Below are 19,181 nucleotides of genomic sequence, written 5' to 3'. Positions count from 1 at the left end.
ACTGGCATCCTTTAACTCAACACAACAAAATTACTAAAACCATGGGGGCGATGACATTTTATGTCTTTTTCTCCTTGTTAAAATTGTGTTCCATATTGATTTGTTAAAGTTTTGTCTCTTATATGTACTTTCTTAAGTGAAGGTTAAGTTAAGTTCGGGTGACAAAAGAAAATTCCCTGGAAACATATCCCCCAGACCCCCACTATGTATATGGGAAAATTATATCCGAATAACGTCATTTTGTGTAACGTTGAGGTTTTTAAGAACACATCTACGATGTAAATCGGTTGCACATCGTTGAAAGTAAATATAATGACGGATGTTTTCTTTCACAATGACGCGAGATTCCCGGAACTCCTCAGACAAAGATTTTAATAATGACATCGGGTCTATGGGTCCACGTCGGGAGTCGTTTAAGAGAGCATAGTCAGAAACAGACCGCTGCCTCGATCGCTCCCGGAAATGAATTTAAAACCCCGGATTTTTTTGTTTTTTTGTGTACAAGATCGAGGCTCGTGTAAGAGCTAACAATGATCACAAAAAGACAAACTGACACATTAAACATAAAACATATGATAAAGGGAGCGGGAGACAAGATGGAGAGCAGAGACATTGGGAGATCTATGGGAGGGAGAGGGCTTGGGGGAGGGGAGGCATGGGAGGGGGGGGGGGGTAAAAAAAAAACATGGACACTGCAAGGACTTCCAGGAAATAAGTTGGTATTTCAAAAAAGTGGATCTGGGGTGAATTAGCGGGGGTAGAAAAGATGAAGGTTTTGGATGGGGGAAGATAAGAGATGGTGGTGAACAGCTGTTTTAAAGACCTGGAGGGAAGAGTGGGATTGAAGAGAGTGAGGGAGTTTGTTCCAGAGGCGGGAGAAAAGAGGAATGAAGGAGTAAAGGTGAATAGAGAGTCTTGATTTTGGCAGTTTCACCATAAGAGGGTTGCTGGCAGATCTTGTGCGACCTGTAGGAATATTTGGGGGGACAGAGCACAGATAGAGCTGGGGGAGCAAGGCCGGAGAGGAGTCGGTAGAAGACAGAAAAACCACCAACCTGCCTGCGGTGAGTGTTAAAGGCCCTCAGAGTTAGCTTCATCGCGGGAGATTCCAAGCAAAATTTTCCAAAATTTGAAGCAAAAACATGCCCACTGCCGATGTGTACATATAATATACATCATGGTTACATTGCTCAGATGATTCAATTGCACTTAGCCAGAGGCTTGAAGCCTAAGGATTGAAGCATGAGGCCTATACTTATTGTGGCCTTCACAAGATCCGTGACGCCTATCGGCTCCAACCTTTCGATATTTGATGATTGTTTTAACAGTCACTTTGGACGTTTTACACTGAAGGGAAAACTTGTAGGCATGGCGATTGTGAATATGACAGCTCCGAAGATGTCTTTCGCTTCGCATAGCACCAACATGGCGGCCGTTTGATTTTCAGGGGACAATTGTGGGTGGAGTCAAGCCAGTTGTCCAACCAATGGGTGGAAAGGAATGTTGCGGATGGACAACAAGCGTATTATTATATAGCCTCGCAGTTTACCCACCCTTTGGTGGATTTTGCATGCAAATTATTTCCTGAACAAAGTATATGCTGGATTGCAATAAAACCCTGATATCAGATATCATCCATACACATTGTGCTATACTACGAGTTATATGAGAGCTGTTTGAAGTGCGTCCGTGCAAGAGGCTGGGAATCCCAGTATGGTACTAATCGTATGAAACAGCCGCTCCCTACAGGACTGTAATACCCCTCACTCTGCCACCACCACAAGGTGGTGTTATAATCTCACATTGCAGTTGATGACAAACAAGCATCGTGTTTTTTGGTTTTGTTATATGGACTAGCAGAGTACCCACCCCCTGGGTGGGTCGGGTTTGTGCAATACTTGCTGAGTATGTGTTTTGTGGTATAGTGTGTTTTACAAGAAGACCATAGATGTTTGGGTGGTTTGCACATAAAAAGTTATAGATGGTCTAAAGGTAATAGTTAGGGTCTAAGCTCTAAGGGGTTGAAAGGTCTTATCTCTCAAGCATGTAAGAAGCGTCGAAAAAGGTCGAAGCAGTCTAAAGCTCTAAATGGTAAAGGGTCCCAGCTGTCTAACATGTCTGAAGGGTGTAAGGTGTCTATATGGTGTTAAGGTCTAAGGGGTCTAAAGGGACTTAAGGGGTGTAAATGTTGAAAGGTTCTAGGGGTCTAAAGGGTGAAGGAATCTAAAGGTATCGAAAGGGTCTTAAAGGTAAAAGAGTATTAGGGGTCTCACAGTCTAAACTGTAAAGGGTTGAAAGGTTTGAAAGGTACATTCCAATAGTACGTAATTAATAGATGTACATGTAGTCAGGGTGCAGCTGATGTTCAAACAGTACGTACATTTTTTTTATTTGTTTTTGTACACTTAGTTTAGGCTCATATGAGAGCTACCGCATGGAACATATAATAAAGGGAACAGGAGACAAGGGGGAGAGAGAGGGAAGCACAACAAGAGTCGAGAACACGGACATCAGGAGATCAGTGGAAGAGAAAGGGCTGTGGAGGGATACACGAGATAAACAAGATGGACACTTCAAGGACTTTCAGGAAAGAAAACAGGGAATTTGAAGGAGGTGGATTTGGGGTGGATTAACGGGGGTAGAAAGGATCAAGGTTTTGGATGGGGGAAGATAAGAGATGGTGGTGAACAGCTGTTTTGAAGACCTGGAGGGAGGAGTGGGATTGAAGAGAGAGAGGGAGTTTATTCCAGAGGCGGCAGAAAAGAGGAATGAAAGAGTGAAGGTGAGCAGAGAGTCTTGATTTTGGCAATTTCACCAGAAGTCCCAGACGAGGGTTACTGGCAGACATTGCGAGTCCTGCAGGAATATTTGGGGGACAGAGCACAGACAGAGCAGGGGGAGCAAGGCCGGAGAGGAGTCGGTAGAATACAGAACGACCACCAACCTGCCTGCGGTGAGAGAGAGAGAAAGGCCCTCAGAATTAGCTTCATCGCCGGAGATACGAATTATTCTAAAAGCTTTGGTTTCTACAGCGTGAAGCCGAGCTCGGTGTGAAGCAGGAGCACCGGCCCAGAGGGGAGAACAGTATTCCATCATCAAAATAAATAGATATATAAGTCACACGGATTCACGGTTTCACGGACGGACGAATGGATCGTGTTTTTTGTTTTTATATCTACTGTACAGTACCAGCGTGGATCGGCTTGCTACGATCGCCTCACCACACGTCACTGCAGAGGCATACGCTTCTTTTGATTGAGGATAACGACCTGACTGAATTTGAGTTGCTGTGATGTCATGGTTTGGAGCAGTCATAATACAAACATTTATTTTGTACAAATTTATTGCTTGCAAAATCGAAAAAATAAGGTGTAGAGGTCGTCACAACTGGGAAGGCTATCGATTTTGATGTCAATGGTCAAGGTCATCATGATGTAAAATATCGTCATTTTTCATGCGATTGAAACTAAACAGCAATTGCTGTTTTTTGGTCAAAATTCAAAAAAACTAAAAAATTAAAATTGGGAAAAAATGTGAAAGCTTTGGTAAACAATTGGGAAAAAAAGAAAGAAAAAAAATTGGGTCAAAAAAATAATTGGGAAAGCAACTATGAGGCCAACAGGTCAAAGGTCATCTCAAGGTCAAACTGCGAAAATCATCAATTTTCATCTGATTAACCTGAAAATTAAAGAGCAATTGCATAGCGCATCACTGAATTGGGAAATCAACTATTTTGAGGTCAAATGGTCAACGGTCAACTCATGGTCAAACTTCTAAAATCATCCGTTTTAATCTGAAAAATAATCAATTTTCATCTGATTGACCCTAGCTATGATTAGGATTGTCAATTTCAATCTTCATGAAATGACAATTTGATGTCTCCATGGCACCTTTTTGGGGGGGAGGTGGGGTGGATTTTGCAAGTATCATGCTCTGCATGATGTCTTTCTTTTTTGTAATATTGGTCATATTATTTATTTGCAATATTAAAAGGTCCAAGTGGTCTGAAACTCTAAATGGTCAATGGTCCAAGCTGGTCAAGTAGGTCTATAGGGTATTTGGGGTCTTTTTGGGTCTTCGTGGTCTTTAATGGTCTTCAGGGTCTTTAAGTGTCTTTTGGGTCTTTGGTTTTTTTTTGTCTTTTGGGTCCTCTGGGTCTTTTGGGTCCTCTGCGTTTTTGGGGTCTTCATTGTCTTTTGGGTCTTTGGGGTATATTGGGTCTTTGGGATTATATTGGGTCTTTGGGTTATTTTAGGTCTTTGATCACTGGGAAGCCTATCGTCACACTGTCCTGATTTTGGGTCCTCTGGGTCTTTTGGAGTATTTTGGGTCCTCTGGGGATTTTGAGTCTTCAGGGTCTTTGGATTATTTTTGGTCCTTTGGGTCATTAAGGGTCTTTGTGGTCTTTGTGGTCTTTGTGGTCTTTGTGGTCTTAAGGGTCTTAAGGGTCTTAAGGGTCTTAAGGGTCTTAAGGGTCTTTGGGACATAAAGGGTCTTCAAAGGTCTCAGCAGTATAAAGGCGCAAAAGGTATATTCCAACAGTACATAATTAATAGACAGGATACAACCGATGTTCAAACAGTATGTAATTAATAGATATATATAGTCACACGGCTTCACGGAAGGTCCGTATTTATCGGTTTTATATTGTCGTGTCCCCGGGCTTAAGACACCAAGAGGACCTGGGAAGGTGCACAATCTTACCTCATCAGGAACACACACAGGGTTAATCCGAACCCACGAACAAGGAAACGGACATGACACACAAAAGTAAGATGCAACAATAACCAATTTAATGAAAATAAATGCAAGAAACAATGAAAGGTGAGGTAAAAACTAAAATTCCTAATTGAGACGTCTCCACTCAGACTCGTATACAAACAAGGGGGAATGATAAAATAAAATAAATAATGGCATTTTGTATAGTTTTGTACACGAACTGTCACCCCCACCTTCCTCTCATGGTCAAACCAGCTATGGAGGATAACACTGCTCTTACTCAGCACCAGCGAACTGAACCAGAACAGCCAAAGCCGAGCAACCGGAAGCACAACTCAAACCGTCCCCCACGTACCCAGAACCAGACGACCGAGAGACCAAGACGGCGAGACGTGTCCCTTTCTCCTTCGGCTCCCGAATGTTCCACGCTGACATCACACTCTGTCCAATCACCGAGCTCCACTCAATCATCCCATTGCGCCTCCACCTCTACCATCATCCCATCACGCGTTCTGATCAGAGGGACGTCACACTGTCCCGATCAGAGGGACGTCACACTGTCCCGATCAGAGGGACGTCACACTGTCCCGATCAGAGGGACGTCACACTGTCCCGATCAGAGGGACGTCACACTGACCCGATCAGAGGGACGTCACACTGTCCCGATCAGAGGGAAGTCACACTGTCCCGATCAGAGGGACGTCACACTGTCCCGATCAGAGGGACGTCACACTGTCCTGATCAGAGGGATGTCACAGTGTACCGATCAGAGGGATGTCCCACTGACCTGATCAGAGGGACGTCACACTGTCCCGATCAGAGGGACGTCACACTGTCCCGATTAGAGGGACGTCACACTGTCCTCATCAGAGGGATGCCCGACTGTCCTGATCAGAGGGACGTCACACGGTCCCGATCAGAGGGATGTCGCACTGTCCCGATCAGAGGGATGTCGCACTGTCCCGATCAGAGAGGATGTCACACTGTCCTGATCAGAGGGATGTCCCACTGTCCTGATCAGAGGGATGTCCCACTGTCCTGATCAGAGGGATGTGACCCTGTCCTGATCAGAGGGATGTGACCCTGTCCTGATCAGAGGGATGTGACACTGTCCCGATCAGAGGGATGTCACACTGTCCTGATCAGAGGGATGTCACACTGTCCTGATCAGAGGGATGTCACACTGTGCTGATCAGAGGGATGTCACACTGTCCTGATCAGAGGGATGTCACACTGTCCTGATCAGAGGGATGTCGCACTGTCCTGATCAGAGGGATGTCACACTGTCCTGATCAGAAGGACGTCACTCTGACTCGATCAGAGGGATGATACACTGTCCTGATCAGAGGGATGTCACACTGTCCTGATCAGAGGGATGTCACACTGTCCTGATCAGAGGGATGTCACACTGTCCTGATCAGAGGGATGTCACACTGTCCTGATCAGAGGGATGTCACACTGTCCTGATCAGAGGGATGTCACACTGTCCTGATCAGAGGGATGTCACTCTGTCCCGATCAGAGGGACGTCACACTGTCCCGATCAGAGGGACGTCACACTGTCCCGATCAGAGGTATGTCCCACTATCCCGATCAGAGGGATGTCCCACTGTCCTGATCAGAGGGATGGCACACTGTCCTGATCAGAGGGATGGCACACTGTCCTGATCAGAGGGATGGCACACTGTCCTGATCAGAGGGATGGCACACTGTCCTGATCAGAGGGATGTCACACTGTCCTGATCAGAGGGATGTGACACTGTCCTGATCCGAGGGATGTGACACTGTCCTGATCCGAGGGATGTGACACTGTCCTGATCAGAGGGATGTGACACTGTCCTGATCAGAGGGATGTGACACTGTCCTGATCAGAGGGATGTCACACTGTCCTGATCAGAAGGACGTCACTCTGACCCAATCAGAGGGATGTCACACTGTCCTGATCAGAGGGATGTCACACTGTCCTGATCAGAGGGATGTCATACTGTCCTGATCAGAGGGATGTCACACTGTCCTGATCAGAGGGATGTCACACTGTCCTGATCAGAGGGATGTCACACTGTCCTGATCAGAGGGATGTCACACTGTCCTGATCAGAGGGATGTCACACTGTCCTGATCAGAGGGATGTCGCACTGTCATGCCGTTTGCACAAATTTGTGAGGAGAAAATATTCAAATACACGTGACCATTTCGTAGTGCCCCTTTTGGGTTACTTGGGGGCTCGTTGATCCATTGGACCAAATTAAATTGGTTTTCACCGCCTTGTACCATAGGCTACCTGCCTGCTGGACTCGGGGAGGAAACGGGGTGGGGGTCTTCTGGGTCTTTTAGGTTCTCGGGGACATTGGGGTCTTCGGGGACTTTTGGTTCATCTGGGACTTTTGGGTCCTCTGCGTCTTTTGGGTCTTTGGTGGATTTTGGGTCGTTTAGGTCTTCAGGATATTTTTGGTGTACATGGTCTTTTGGGGTCTTAAATATATCAGGGGTTTTGACGGGTTGTCAAAGGTCGAAGGCGTCTCAGCAGTCTAAAGAGTTAAAAGGTACATTTCAATTCAATAGTACGTAATTAATAGACACAAAGTATCTCACACACACACACACACACACACACACACACACACACACACACACACACACACACACACACACACACACACACACACACACACACACACACACACACACACACACACACACCTCATCCATTTATAGTAGATGCTGCATTGTCACAATCTTCAGAGACATCTTCCCTCTTCTGCTACTCAAGCACACAGGTGCGCATTGTATCAATGGAATGCTTGGACTGTCGTGCGACACGACACGGGCGTCACGAAGCCATGGTGATGTTTCTGTGTTTACATTAGGTAGATAAGCAACGGCAAAAGATTTCAGTGAAAATACACCAAAGAATGTTGGGAGTAGTAACTTTATGACACTTTACCGGTAAAATACTTCCGTTTGTTTGTTACTGTCCCATTTGTCAGGTGATTACATTCGCAAGGTATGTAGCCAAAGTGTCCCCAAAAGGTGCACGGCAACGTGCTTCTGAATTTCAGACCCCGCCGAATCATGGGGTGATACATGTGGGGGCTGAATGATGAGCACCGTCTGCTTTTCCAGCCTGGACAAAGGTAGATTGCTAATTACGCTTTGTCACGTGATTGTCCCACCTGCCTTTCTGTATCTCCCTGCACGGACCATAACCGGGAGGACACTAGGAGGGAGTCAGCAGGTCCTGGGAGTCACAATTTCTGGTCCCACAACAGTCACGTTCACATTTGCCACTGCAGTACTTCATATCAAAATATCTCCTTCGACATCAAGAAACAGGTACAGTAAGAAAAATCAATGATTCGTTTTAAAAACTAAAAATAACACCCGACATTCTTTAAGCGCGTTGTTATGGCCCCTATATGATCTAACGCCAAAAGGTGTTCGGACCAACCCCACCTTAACCGACCTTTCGTCACAGGTATGAAATATTTATTCTTTGTAGTTTCTTGCAGCATGATAGTTTATTCAGCATTCCAATGGGACATCGTCACAAAACTGTGCCCGAAATTGGGTGCGGAGTGGAGGGGAGAGGGTGGAGGGGAGGGGATGGAGGGGAAGGGGTGGTGGGTGGGCAAGGTGGGGGCGTTGGACGAATATATTTGTAATATTGGTGATATTTATTTGTAATATTGGTGATATTATTTATTTGTAATATTGGTGATATTATTTATTTGTAATCTAGAAAAGTCCAAGTGGTGTAAAGCTCTAAATGGTCAAGGGTCAAAGCTGGTCTAATTCTAAAGGGTCTTCATGTATTTTGGGTCCTCTGGGTCTTCAGGGCCTTTTGGGTCCTCTAGGTCTTTTGAGTCATCTGGATATTTGAGGGTCTTTGGAGTATTTTGGGTTGAAGTCTTTTGAGTCTTCAGGGTCCTCTAGGTCTTTGGGGTGTTTAGGGTCTTGGTGGACATAAAGGTTCTTCAAAGGTCTAAGAGGTCTCAGCAGTCTAAAGGTTTGAAAGGTATATTCCAACAGTACGTAATTAATAGACAGGATGCAACCGATGTTCAAACAGTACGTAATTAATAGATATATAGTCACATGGCTTCATTGGGTGTTTTTCGGTTTGATATATATTTCAAGAAGAAGAAGAAGACGTCTTGGTCACAAACATACATAGCCACATACGTTTTCTCCATTATATAAAGATGTAATTATCCACCTTTAAAGTTGGCAAAGCCTCATTGGTGGCGCAGTGCCCAGCTGATGATGGGATTGCCTTCATTCGTTTTATTTTTCATACTTTCTCTCTTACATAGTCTCCTGGCACTGTTCTCAAATAATATGACATCACAAACTTGGGTGTGGTTGTATCCGATCATGTCTATGTGCATTATTATGTCTGGAAGAAAAAGGCTTTGCTTAATGAGTACTTATACTGGGGAAAGGTATGGTCTAATAAATATACTCCCATAAAATCACTACATAACATGTTCAAACTACATTCTGGAAGCACACTCTAAAATGTGGGTGGAGTCAGGGGAGGGTTCTTCTTCTTCTTCCTTTGAATGCAGCACAAGGCTGCCGTCCCATTGGCTGAGGGTCATCAGTTTAGCAATGGATGGAATACTGACTGACCCAACGATAGACAGCACAGAGGCGAGTGTGTACATCTGTGGACCATCTTGCTAGCCTTAAGTGAAAGTAGTCCACACACACACACACACACACACACACACACACACACACACACACACACACACACACACACACACACACACACACACACACACACACACACACACCTTGTGAAAATGTGTTTAATGTATTAGTCTGACAGGATGGTGAAGAGGTATTGCACCTGCCTTTGAAATGTCTCATATGTGTTCGATTGCCGATATGAATCTTCTTCTTCTTAAACCTCAGATTGGTGCTTTACATGAGGCAGGGTACATAACATTGCCTCACAAAGTGCACCATCCATTAGATGGACATTAAACTGGGTGTCCTGTCTGCTATAACATTAGTTGGTGGAAGTTACAGATCCCATATTGTCTGACTCAAAGAGTAGGCCAACCCTGTTCCCTGAACCCACAAATTCCTACCCTAACGTCAGAATTGGCCAGCTAGTTCGTGATAGACTCAAGCCAAAGGATTTCTCTGCCCTAGTAGTAAAAAGGGGTTTATTTATGACCAAGTGATCATACACAGTGCCTCATGGTTTTTTTGGGGGGGGAGTTTTGTATACAAGGTCGAGGCTCGTATAAGAGCTAACATTGATTACAAAAAGACAAACTGACACATAAAACATAAAACATATGATAAAAGGAGCGGGAGACAAGATGGGGAGAGAGAGGGAAGCACACAAGTACAACAAATGACAGCAGAGACATCGGGAGATCTGTGGGACGGAGAGGGCCTGGGGGGAGGATGCCTGGGAAGGCGGGGGGGGGGGGGGGGGTGAGGTAAAAAAAAAAAAAACCACATGGACACTGCTAGGACTTCCAGGAAAGTAGTCGGTATTTCAAGAAAGTGGATCTGGGGTGAATAAACGGGGGTAGAATTTGGATGGGGTAAGATAAGAGATGGTGGTGAACAAATGTTTTAATGACCTGGAGGGAGGAGTGGGATTGAACAGAGTGAGGGAGTTTGTTCCAGAGGCGAGAAAAAAGAGGAATTAAAGAGTGAAGGTGAGCAGAGAGTCTTGATTTTGGCAGTTTAACCATCAGAGGGTTGCTGGCAGATCTTGTGCGACCTGTAGGAATATTTGGGCGACACAGCACAGACAGATCTGGGGGAGCAAGGCCGGAGAGGAGTCGGTAGAAGACTGAAAGACCACCAACCTGCCTGCGATGAGTGAGTGAAAGGCCCTTGGAGTTAGCTTCATCGGAGGAGATTCCAATGATCCTGAAAGCTTTGGTTTCAACAGCGTGAAGGCGAGCTAGGTGTGAGACAGGAGCACCAGCCCAGAGGGGAGAGCAGTATTCCATTGAGCTGCGGATGAAAGCCTTGTATGTGGTGAGGAGCTCAGGTGTGCCAAGGAAGGACTTCGCACGACGAAGGATGCCCAGTCGGCGACTGGCTTTGGAGGCCAGCTTGGAAATGTGGTTTTCCCAGGAAAGATCATGGCAGATAGTGAGACCCAAAAGCTTGAGTGACAGAACTTCTTGGAGAGGATTGTTGAGAAAGTGGATGGGAGGGTTGTCCAGTCGGTCTTTTCAGAGAGACATAGTAAGAGTGTGAGATTTCTCAGGATTGAAAGACATGTTCCACTTGTTTGACCAGTCTGTGATTTTGTCCAGGTCTGCAGAGATTGAGGAGGCTGCAGACTGCCGATCTGAGGGATGAGGAATGGAGCGGCAGAGAGTAGAGTCATCAGCAAAGAGATAGAGAGGGTTTTCAAGAGAGTCGGAGAGATCATTGATGAAGACCAGAAATAGCACAGGGCCCAGAACACTGCCTTGGGGAACTCCAGCCAGAACAGGAAGGGGGAGATGAGAGAAATCCATTCAGAGCCACACGTTGAGTACGACCAGAGAGGAAGTCCGCAAGCCATGCGTGGAGATTTCCATGGATACCATAGGAGGAGAGTTTGGTGAGCAGAGCGGGGTGCCAGACCGTATCGAAGGCACGTGATATGTCAAGGGAGACAGCTCTAATTTCCTTTTTGACATTGAGGACCTCCATCCATTGTTGAGACAGCAGAAGCAGCATGTCCAGAGTAGAGTGACCTGATCTGAAACCAAATTGATGATCAGGGATCAAGCCATTGAAGAGGAAAGATTTGATATCCGAAGCAATGATGGATTCCATGACTTTGCTGATAATTGGGAGAAGGCTGATTGGTCTGTAGTTGCAAAGATCTGTTTTTGCACCTTTTTTGTGTAAAGCGGTTTTTGTAATCGTTGATGCCAAAACCTAACCCTATTGACTTGCATCACTGGGTATTGGGGTTGGAGCCAAAATTTCCCAGCATGCACCCCTCGTTTGTAATCTTCAACCAAATGTTCTGCACAAACATGGCCATATCACGGCCGAGCACCAACATTTACACGCACATGCAACTGCCACATGTGGAAACTCGAAAGTTGAACACCATCCATCATCCGCAATCTTCAAACCTGAAGCACTTTTTGGCACTTAACCTGAACATTCCTTGCAGTACTAAAATATATCCTCTGGCAGCGAAATGATAACAAAGTGGCTACATCACATCATAGCAGTGGGTACTTTTGTTTGTTTACCAATTTGTACAAACAAAACCTTTAAATCATGAATACACAAATCAAAACTCTCTAAAGAAAGGAAAAATTGAACAGCAAAAAGGAAAAAAAGACGCTTTCAATGTAGAAACATTTTAATGGCCGAAAGTCACACCTTCAAGGAGCATAAATAAATACCTTTTACATTTGAAAAGGTAAAAAAAAAAAATACAGCATCAGTACCTCTACTCCTATCCTTCTCCCCCATCTCCACCTACTCCACCCCTGCCAGCCTCCCCCTACAACCCTGCCCCCTCCCCCTACAACCCTGCCCCCTCCCTCCTAACCCCCTTGCTCCCTACCTACCCCCCTCCCTCCACTCCTGCCCCAGCCCATCCACTCCTGCCCCCCTCCCTCCACTCCTGCCCCACCCCCTCCACCCCACCCCCTCCTAACCCCCCTGCTCCCCACCTACCCCCCTCACTCCACTCTTGCCCCCTCATCTTCCTCCACCACCTCCAGCACCCCCTCTGGGTACCTGTGTCCTACTCGGTGATTGATTCAAAGTAAGAAACTCCTAAAATAAGGTGTCATGTACAGGTACAACTGCAGCTTAAATAAAGCCAAACTTCTTACCTGCACGGTCGACTCGACTCGTTAAATTACAATTTGTAATCAAGGACTCTCAAAGATAATCTTAATTTCATCAAAACCATATTTCAGTGAAACAGTCAACCATCAATATGTCTCCAAACATATTTGCTTCAACAATCTCGTACAAATGCCAGCATGTGTGTTTAAGGAACATGTCATCATTTACATCATCAAAACTTATGACATCATCATTCCACATGCAAACTGTGTTCATCCCAAAGAGCATTCTGATTGGTTGAATACATTTTATAGAAATATTGGAGGCGTTTCCGTCAAAATGTCCGCAAAGCACAAAAACACTGTTTTGCCAGAAATCATCAACAATTGACCAAGAGTGGAACTCTACAAAGTTTCAATAGAAGAGAATAGCAAACACCACGTGGTTATCTTGCATGGAAACATTGGAATACGTTTTCATCATTTATAATACAAACTGCACTGTGAAGTCAGCGCAGCACAGTGAAGAGTAAATTGAAGTTTATGACCTGGAGAAGAACTTAGTCGTTTTCTTTAAAAGCCACAATTATTCCCACGTTCTTGTGGGGTTGCCCGGGGGAAGCTCGACCCAAGTCTTTCACGAACCGGCTGACCAGGCCTGACGTTCGACCAAGGTTAGGGCAGGAATTTGGCCAGGATGCCAACGATAGTTCACCTACTCTTCAAGAAGACGCCATGGGATGTTTAACACCTAACAAGCATTTCCAGCAGACATGACGCCCGGTTAAAGTCCAGGCGAGGCTTCATGACATTGATATTTGATATTTGATGACATTGATAAATTACCTGTGAAATACCTGGATGACAGTTTATATTTGGGCCGAGAATCGAACCTAGGCTCGACAGCTTAGAGGCGAGTGGTGCTAGGTACCTCTAGGCCATCCTGGGGCATAAAATAGTAACGACAAATCCACAACCTTTCTCAAACTTCCCTCGCTCCAATCACAAGCACGGGCTACACCAATCATATTAAATAATCAGTTTTTGAGGACAAAATCACAGGCAAACCTGTTTTTAGCACAGGTGGACTCCTGAAAAATACCATTCCTATCAGACACAGTCTAATACAGATCATCTGGATAATAAAGTAGCCGGATTTACGTTACATCTAGCACTAGGCTAGGCCTCCATGGACATGCATGTCATCCCGATGTCCAGCAATTAACCCATCCCGTTGCTTCACTGACGGCAGTTGAACACCATAGACCATATATCTGACTGTATCTGGCAACCATAGACCATATATCTCACTGTATCTGGCAACCATAGACCATATATCTGACTGTATCTGGCAACCATAGACCATATATCTGACTGTATCTGGCAACCATAGACCATATATCTCACTGTATCTGGCAACCATAGACCATATATCTCACTGTATCTGGCAACCATAGACCATATATCTGACTGTATCTGGCAACCATAGACCATATATCTGACTGTATCTGGCAACCATAGACCATATATCTGACTGTATCTGGCAGCCATAGACCATATATCTGACTGTATCTGGCAACCATAGACCATATATCTCACTGTATCTGGCAACCATAGACCATATATCTCACTGTATCTGGCAACCATAGACCATATATCTGACTGTATCTGGCAACCATAGAACATATATCTCACTGTATCTGGCAACCATAGACGGCGGGCTGAATGCCACAGATGCTATGCGTCGAAATAACGGATTTAGTAAGATGACGTTATGTCTGGGACCTCATTGCAGCATTACGTCTAATACTAGGCTGGATCTTTATGGCGATGTAATATTCATGACTCATTGAGAATTGCATTTTCAACTTAAAACATAAACTAGAACAGCACTCTTCGACGTCACGACGTGCCTCTACCCACATTATTACATCATTATACATACCTGTACCAAGTTTTAATTGAAATCCCTTCAGCTGTTCATAAGTTATCACATTTTTACCTGACATGACCTCTGACCTTTGGCCTTTGACCTCGGGACCGCAAAATCTAATCACTTAATCTTCACATCATTATACATACCTGCACCAAGTTTGAATTAGATCACTTTATTCATTCTCAAGTTAAAGACCTATTACAAACTCTGACCTTTAACCTTTGACCTGTTGAACCCAAAATCGAATCAGTTAATCTTTACATAATTATACATACCTGTACAAAGTTTGAATTGGATCACTTCAGTTTCAATGGGATTGCAGATTTGACCTTTGACCCCAAAATCTAATCAATTAATCTTTACCTCATTATACATAACTGTGCCAAGTTTGACTAAGATCCCTTCAGCTATTCTCAAGTTATCGCGGTAACGAAAACCTATTACGGACGGACGGACGGACAGACAGCCTAAAAACATAATGCCTTCGTCGGCGGAGGCATAACAACGAAGAAATGCCTCATCCCTGGGAACACAAAACTAATTCATAATTTGTATATTTTGGTTAATAAGTGAATGTGTATTACAAAAATTAATCCTGGGTTGTTCGCAGTAAATAAAATATTTCTGGAAAAAAAAAAAAATTTTTTTTTTGCAAATATTGACCGTCAATAAACTGTATAACTGTACTGTAACATATATATATATATATATATATATATATATATATATATATATATATATATATATATATATATACATAGTACATACTGTATATACACATAAGTTATGATGTTCAACTGCCGTCAGTAGAGTGAGGGGTTCAATGCTCGTATACAATTACAGTTTGTGAAAATTTGATGTTAATAAAATGTACGCAAACAGCAGACCTGCTGCCACCCTCAATAATCTGTATTATCGAAGTGGATTAAACAACCATTTCCATCTCATCATTCCAGTAATCCATTACAATGTATTCGGCACATGTGAGAACATATACCGACCTGGGAGAAATCCGATTGCTCAACAGGTCAGGCCAAATCAAAGGTCGTCACAAAACCATATAGACACAGTAGACTAGCCGCCGGACAACCAATTGGACTTTACCCAAGAATCTTGCGTGGCACTATTTGCTGAACCCCATTGCCCTAAAAATAGGGCAACATTGCCCTAAAAATAGGGCAACATTGCGCAATGCCAGAAAAACAAAACATTTGGTTCCCTTGATCACGTTTGGTAATAAAAAGGTCTGTATCGAAATTCCCACTCCCCGTATTATTGCACATTATCCAGCTGACCTCTGAAGCCCCGTCGTCGTATGTACGTTGTGGTCATTGGTAGGCAGGACTACCACAAGCCTGACAAGTGAGAAAGCCATTACATGATCCGAAGTTTCACTCACATGCACATGATTTACATACAAAGAAGAACTGTTTAAGGGCCAGACAATTATATAATCTCTTGGCAACGCATTCGCTGAAAGACTAATATGAGTCAGTTGAAGGATCGCATCATCAAATATCCCTTTGTTTGTATACTTTGAAATATGCAATTCTCAAAACTTTTTCACACCCTCTTGTGTGGCGTCGAGACGTTTCATTTTCGGAGTGAGAAGTTTTTCTTCCTTTCCTAAGAGGCAAAGGAAAAGATGCTGTTAATCCGGGGGGTTGAGCCGCTCTTATTATTGGACATTGTAAATACACCAACGGGCTGATAGTCAGGGCCCTTAGGGATATTTTGGTTCAAATTCTTCCAAAAGCATCAAATTTGGCGTAGATGTTGCCCATGCCATACTCTTTCGATTTTTGACGGGCGCCAAGGGCGGTATGATTCGGGGACCATACCGGGCCATCCCGCCATGTCACCTGACCTATGACGTCATAATTAGGATATGCATCCAATCACATGGCGTACTATAAGTGGTCAAAGTTCAAAATGAATCGATCGAAAAATGAAGGCAGGGATCCATTTTTAAGGTTTTCATAAAATACAATATGGCCGCCAGGTCACATGACCTATGACGTCATATTTATGACATGTATACAATCATGTATACATGAACCCGGATCATGATCGCACAAAAATTAAACAAGGATATGTCATACAGTTCATAAAACATCAAAATCCGTACCTTTGTAATTAGACTGATGAACTGCATATGCCTAAAAATTAGGAAATAGACATGTGTATATTTCCTCTAATTGTCAAAAATAAGGTCAGAGTTCGATTACCCAACCCAGAAACATAAAATGGTGAACCTCGCGTAAATCTTGACAAAAAACTCAAAAACCGACATGTTTGACTCAAAAATGACCTTTAAGATGACCTTGAGGGTTGACCTTGACATCGAATCATCAAAATAACATCATAATTGGATTCCTCGACCTCGAAAACCCCTGAAAAGTGGTATCATACATGATTCCAACCCTTTTGGTTATTTAACTGATTTTCCTCTAATCCGGGTGGCGGCCATTTAGTATTTCGCCAATATGGGGTCCCCGGGGGGGGGGGGGGCACCCGTCTTTGCGCCCGTCAAAAATCGAAAGAGTATGGCATGGGCAACATCTGGGCCAAATTTGGTGCTTTTGGAAGAATTTGAACCAAACGGCCCCAAAATATCCCGAAGAGCCCTGACTCTGAGGCAAAGCAGGCACGGAGACCAAGACTGCTGACGATACGCAGAAGCGTCACACTCAAAAAACCACGGTAAAGGAATCAAAAGGAAAGTTTGCAGCAACTTTGGTTTAACAAACGCACCCTGGAGAGGTCGACGATGGCAGAGACCCACTCACATCCCCCCCTCAGTATGGTGACCAAGTTAAAATTGGTTCCAAAATTTAAAACCAGAGCAGTACGCTCATATTGCCAAGCTCCCAGAAAGCTCACATTGCCAAGCTTCCAGAAAGCTCATATTGCCAAGCTTCCAGAAAGCTCATATTGCCAAGCTTCCAGAAAGCTCATATTGCCAAGCTTCCAGAAAGCTCATATTGCCAAGCTCCCAGAAATCTGACATTGCCAAGCTTCCAGAAAGCTCATATTGCCAAGCTTCCAGAAAGCTCATATTGCCAAGCTTCCAGAAAGCTCATATTGCCAAGCTTCCAGAAAGCTCATATTGCCAAGCTTCCAGAAAGCTCATATTCCCAAGCTCCCAGAAAGCTCATATTGCCAGGCTTCCAGAAAGCTCATATTGCCAGGCTTCCAGAAAGCTCATATTGCCAAGCTTCCAGAAAGCTCATATTGCCAGGCTTCCAGAAAGCTCACATTGCCAAGCTTCCAGAAAGCTCGTATTGCCAGGCTTACAGAAAGCTCGTATTGCCAGGCTTACAGAAAGCTCGTATTGCCAGGCTTACAGAAAGCTCATATTGCCAGGCTTACAGAAAGCTCGTATTGCCAGGCTTACAGAAAGCTCGTATTGCCAGGCTTACAGAAAGCTCGTATTGCCAAGCTTCCAGAAAGCTCATATTGCCAAGCTTCCAGAAAGCTCATATTACCAAGCTTCCAGAAAGCTCACATTGCCAAGCTTCCAGAAAGCTCATATTACCAGGCTTCCAGAATGCTCATATTGCCAGGCTTCCAGAAAGCTCATATTGCCAGGCTTCCAGAAAGCTCATATCGCCAGGCTTCCAGAAAGCTCATATCGCCAGGCTTCCAGAAAGCTCATATCGCCAGGCTTCCAGAAAGCTCATATTGCCAGGCTTCCAGAAAGCTCATATTGCCAGGCTTCCAGAAAGCTCATATTGCCAACCTTCCAGAAAGCTCATATTGCCAGGCTTCCAGAAAGCTCATATTGCCAGGCTTCCAGAAAGCTCATATTGCCAACCTTCCAGAAAGCTCATATTGCCAGGCTTCCAGAAAGCTCATATTGCCAGGCTTCCAGAAAGCTCATATTGCCAAGCTTCCAGAAAGCTCATATTGCCAGGCTTCCAGAAAGCTCATATTGCCAAGCTTCCAGAAAGCTCGTATTGCCAAGCTTCCAGAAAGCTCATATTGCCAGGCTTCCAGAAAGCTCATATTGCCAAGCTTCCAGAAAGTTCATATTGCCAGGCTTCCAGAAAGCTCATATTGCCAGGCGTCCAGAAAGCTCATATTGCCAACCTTCCAGAAAGCTCATATTGCCAGGCTTCCAGAAAGCTCATATTGCCAGGCTTCCAGAAAGCTCATATTGCCAGGCTTCCAGAAAGCTCATATTGCCAGGCTTCCAGAAAGCTCATATTGCCAACCTTCCAGAAAGCTCATATTGCCAGGCTTCCAGAAAGCTCATATTGCCAGGCTTCCAGAAAGCTCATATTGCCAGGCTTCCAGAAAGCTCATATTGCCAAGCTTCCAGAAAGCTCATATTGCCAGGTTTCCAGAAAGCTCACATTGCCAAGCTTCCAGAAAGCTCGTATTGCCAGGCTTACAGAAAGCTCGTATTGCCAAGCTTCCAGAAAGCTCATATTACCAGGCTTCCAGAAAGCTCACATTGCCAATCTTCCAGAAAGCTCATATTGCCAGGCTTCCAGAAAGCTCATATTGCCAAGCTTCCAGAAAGCTCATATTGCCAGGCTTCCAGAAAGCTCATATTACCAGGCTTCCAGAAAGCTCATATTGCCAAGCTTCCAGAAAGCTCATATTGCCAGGCTTCCAGAAAGCTCATATTGCCAGGCTTCCAGAAAGCTCATATTGCCAGGCTTCCAGAAAGCTCATATTGCCAAGCTTCCAGAAAGCTCATATTGCCAGGCTTCCAGAAAGCTCATATTACCAG

The 19,181-nt window shown here is 44.5% G+C and overlaps 1 protein-coding gene across 1 annotated transcript in view; it reads right to left on the bottom strand.

Annotated features, from left to right (window-relative positions):
- Positions 1–15,328: 15,328 nt before the first annotated feature.
- LOC137432853 (uncharacterized) overlaps positions 15,329–19,181 on the bottom strand; it is a 62,298-nt gene continuing 58,445 nt past the window's right edge. The window contains exon 5 of the mRNA XM_068125108.2: positions 15,329–16,066. The gene's annotated coding sequence lies outside the window, so the exon portion shown is untranslated. The remainder of the gene's footprint in view (positions 16,067–19,181) is intronic.

The sequence above is a fragment of the Myxine glutinosa genome, chromosome 8 (assembly GCF_964187855.1).
Source record: "Myxine glutinosa chromosome 8, kmMyxGlut1.1, whole genome shotgun sequence".
NCBI lineage: Eukaryota > Metazoa > Chordata > Myxini > Myxiniformes > Myxinidae > Myxine > Myxine glutinosa.
The sequence above is the reverse complement of the archived record's forward strand: the minus strand, read 5'-3'. Positions and strand labels throughout refer to the sequence as shown.